The sequence below is a fragment of the Eutrema salsugineum genome, unplaced genomic scaffold (assembly GCF_000478725.1).
Source record: "Eutrema salsugineum unplaced genomic scaffold, Eutsalg1_0 scaffold_4, whole genome shotgun sequence".
NCBI lineage: Eukaryota > Viridiplantae > Streptophyta > Magnoliopsida > Brassicales > Brassicaceae > Eutrema > Eutrema salsugineum.
In genome coordinates, this window is record NW_006256686.1 from 14,047,209 (window position 1) to 14,051,971 (window position 4,763).

The following is a 4,763-nucleotide window of genomic DNA, read 5'->3' on the forward strand; positions in this document are numbered from 1 at the left end:
CATCGACATACACATCTAGGACGTCTTTTACCATCACTTTTACCACTATTTGTCGTCCTAGATGACCAGTTTATCTTTATCTGGTACCATACCCTAAACCCAAAACCCTTGTTTTCAATCCTCATGCATTCTCTCTTTAGTTTATATCAGTAGATATGTGCAAAAACGTCGGAGAAAAGAGGAGCGACGCAGTTTTCAGTCACTCACAAAGGAGACTGAATGGAATTGGGAAGGAAGAGTATCAGAAATATAATAAAGCTTTACAAGACAGATATTAACTGGTAAATTCGTGCTCTCTAAGACTCTATATCTAAAGGTGTTCCCTTTCTCTAAAAAAAAAAAAAAAAAAACGTGAAAGGAGAAAGGGAAACAAAAAGCCTAATGAGTCTTAGGTTGTCGAAATTTGTGGAGCAATGAGCAACCACTATTCGTTTAAGGAGCTATTGTTTTGAAAGATTTACAAAAATCTAAGTCTGGGGGAGTTTGGAGAGAACCTGAGGAAGAAGACCATGAATCTATGTCAAGAAGAAAGTGACTGAAAACTGTGGATACCAACAGCTTCACTCTCTCTTGCGGTTTTGCATAATATCCTGCATCCTCCAAATCTTCAGGTAACCCGTAAACACTTTAAGCCTTACCCCCCAAAATAATCCTTCTTGACACCTAGCCTAGATCGCCTTGCCTAGATTTTCTTTGATGAGAACCACCAAGATTTTTAATGAATGTTAAGAGCTAGTTGACTGGAAGTTAGATCTTAGTGCATAGATTTCTGCATGACGGATTAACGGACTAGTTATGCCTGTATTTCTAGTGAGAATTTTCTAGGCTATTCCCGATTGATGCATACTGATTGATATTGGTCTAGAAGTTTGGTTTCTGAGATTTTGTTTAGTTCCTGCGTTGTCAAACCTCTCGCCGAGATTTAGCCTTTGTTTTGTTTGAGGACAAACAAAAGACTAAGTCTAGGGGAGTTGATAACACCGGATTTTGACCATTTTTATGGATCATTTTAATATCTTTTACAGGTGTTTTTACTCCATTTTCAAAGGTTTTCAAAAGATTTCTATGTTTCCGGATTTTAAAAGACTTTTCAGGTAATTTGGGATAAAGAGGCACAAAATGGAACAAAAAGACTCTTTTGGATAAATGCAGACCGTCAGAACTCCCATGGAGAGACGAAGACCTTCTCACCGTCTGATCACCCTCAAAATTGGACAAATTATAGAAGAATCAACCAGCTTTCAAATGCACTTGGTTTGGAGACATTCCAACGGTTGGATCTCAAGATATTCTATTAGCCCCGGAGCCACTCGAAGTCGGTCATCAACTCACGCGACCGCGGCCAACAAGCTATTTGCCGCGGTCAGAAGCTTCCCGACCACGGCCAACAAGCCAATTGCCGCGGTCAGAACACTCCCGACCGCGGCAATCAATCTCCGAGTTAAAGCCCACTTATCTGAAGCCCAAAGTCATTCTCAGCCTCAATTCCGGAACCCTAAAGACCATGGAGTATTGGAGACTATAAATACATGTCATTTAGGTCGTTTTTAGAAAACAATCCTTCATACTTTACAGAAACCCTTTTCCTTTAGCCGTTTTTATGAGATTTTTGTAGAAGATTGTTCAAGTCCGAGTTCTTCAATAGAGAAGCTTTCTTTATCTTTTTTCTCTACTGTTTTTCATTACTTTTATTAAAACCAATGATGATGTCGAACTCAGCCATGTCTGAGTAGATCCCGAGTTGGGCTTAGGGTTCCCGAAAGGGGCTCTCATAATCGATTAAGACATCTAGGTTTATAGATCTGGGATTTCGACCTGTTCTCTGTTTATTCTTGTTCTTATTGCATGTATGCTTGATTGATCACCTAGTATCTGATCTAGATAGTTAGTGTTGCGAAAGTTTTCATTAAGTATCAGCCCTAGAATGAAACAGGCAATTTTTCCGTAGGAGTGGAAACCTACCTGCGGCGAGATCGTGAGTATTGACGAGTCTTGTGCAGCTCTTGCGTTCTCTCCCTTCTAGGGCCAGAGTGGAAACCTACTGGTCAGGGTTGCGAGAAACAATTGGTTATGATCACGACAGTGACGTAGTCATACCGCCGTACTCTAGCTCTAGAACCCATATATCGTTATCCGTCAATCCCAATCTATAATCCCTAGTGTTAAAACCGATTATGATCCCTTAGAGTTCCCAAAAGCTCAGCGTTTTTAGCCATAGTTTACAATTCCATCGATTTTTACTTGCTTTCTTAGACCTGCATTTCAATTTCCTTAGTTCATTATTTACTTGCTTTATTTACCTTTCATGCGATATTTTACTTGCCTTATTAGTCTTTCATTCGATATTTGCTTATTCTAATTGCATTTCATTCGATTTTCTTACATGCTTTTTAGGATAGATTTATTTGCTTTCTTTTGTTTTAGTTTAATTCGCAAGAAAAACAACCAACCTTTAAAACCAATTTAGTCTAGACATAAAGTTAAAAAAACCGTAGAAGAATACCAGGTACACAAATCCCTGTGGATTCGATCCCTAAATACTGCAACTGATCAGCTGTGCACTTGCGGCTTTCATTTGTTTTGTTAAGGGTAAAACTTGTTCCCTCACGCAGTTGACACGACCATCAACAGGATACTAGGGTTTATAAATTTAAAATTTCATCTGCAACTCCTTAACCCTAGCAGCATCAGATGTCCAACTTCAGAAACTAAACATAGCCGAATCAAGCTGACAAAGACTGGCCCGTCTGGGCTGAGCCAAGCCCAACAAAGGAGGTTGGCTCGGCCAGACCGACCCGGATTAGGAGGTTAGCACATAACCAAGCTGAATCAAAAAGGATTGCGAGGGGGTAAACCGAGCCGAGTTGAAGATCCAAGAAACTATATGGGTCAAGCCAGAAGGATACAAGGCCTAGTAAGTAATCTAATAACTATCTCCATAGGTGAAGAATCAAGTCAGCATCACATTCGAGTTTTGGCTCCCAAAATTTGGCGCCAATTATGGGGAACTAGAGGCTTTGATTGGTAATTTGTGGAATTTCCAATCAACAAAAAACTGCAGAATAGAAGATAAAACGCGAAAACAAAGCCTGCGTTTTTGGTTGACAAAAATACAAAGAAAAAACCATTAGGCAGAAAAGTGAGTTTTATGTCGCTTATTTCATTCCACAAGATTATTTCCACCATTTCGCAGTTATGCATTCCGCAAAACTATTACCAATCAAAACCAGAAACTCTCTTACTAAAAATATCAGCACGAATACAAGATCCGAATAGCATGGCTACCGAGAAATGCCATGACAATCAGATCAACGACGAGATTAATCCCTCCAGAGATCCCCCTCCGACTAAGCCCAAACTTGACCTTGTCACCTCCCCTACACCAAGGTGCGAGGAGATAAAGAGACAGAGGAAACCCACCAACAAGAGATGGAGCAAGGACACATACTGACAAGACATTCATCGTCAACGAAGAAACTCACAGCAGCGAAGACAATGGCTTAACATAACCAATCGATGAGGCGAATTTTGGAGGGCGAGCTCGCTTCTGTTTTAGATGGAGTAGGAACCAGGAGAAGTACAGGCTCAGATCATGATAGGAATCTGGCCGAGGAGGAAAATCTTCGCTGGCTTCAACAGGTGCAGTACAAGGAGAAGTTAAGGAAGGCCAATCAGGATCAGATCAGCGAGCCGCAAAGAAGCTCCAAAGCCCAAGCTAACGAGCTGGACGAAATCCGAGCCTTCATGGCTTGGACTACTGCAGAGATGAAAGTTGTGTGATCTCAGGTACACAACACAGCCAGCGCAGCCCTAGAAATAGATCGCATATTGGAAAAGACGCAGAGAACCCCATTCAGAGCTCGGATTACAGAAGCAAGGATCTATGAACCATGAAAAATCAGAATTCCTTTCTATGAGGGAAGCACCAACCCAAAAGCACATATAACTGCCTTCCGCATCGCAATGGGACAAGCCTTCTCCAAAAGCTCTGCAAACCTGAGCGAGAAGGAAAAATATGCTGGTTTCTGCCTTTTTTTCGTCGAGTACCTAAAGAGTGCAGCCCTGGAGTGGTTCTCTAAACTCAATCGCAATATAGTAGACAACTTTCAACAGCTCTCCACTTTATTTTTAAAGCAGTATTCCATGTTTATGGACCGAGGAACCTCTTACGCCGACCTATGGACGTTCTCTCAAAGGTTGACCGAGCCCCTGTGAGATTATATGGGATGATTCAAGGCAGTTATATCAAATGTATAAGGTGTAAGCGACAAAGCTTCCCTCGAGGTGTTAAAAAGATCGCCATGGAACAAATTTGAGTTTCAAAGGGAGATGACGTTGAACACACCACAAACAATCCTGGACGCCTTACATCTATCTGCAGATTTCATAGTCAACAAAGAGGAGATGAAAAACCCCAAAGAGTAGTAGGAGACAACAAAAGCGGTGATCCAGAGTTCCTTAAAAATGCACCATCTCAAGCAGGGACCCTAGAACAGTGGCTATGTACATCACGAGGGGCCTAAGTTCGGCAGTGCTCACAACTTTCAAATAAGAGTAGTCCGAGGAAAAGGTTCTTGGAATACATGGACAAGGAAACACAGCAATTTTGACAAAAAATTATACTGCAAGCACCACTACTGCTATGGTGAACTGCTGAAGCCTGGGCGTAAAGCTCGCAGCCAAACTAGCAGCAGAAGAACTCGGTGACGCGGTAAATCTCAAAGACTTGGAACCCGACGAGCCGAAGGATTAAGCTGCACATC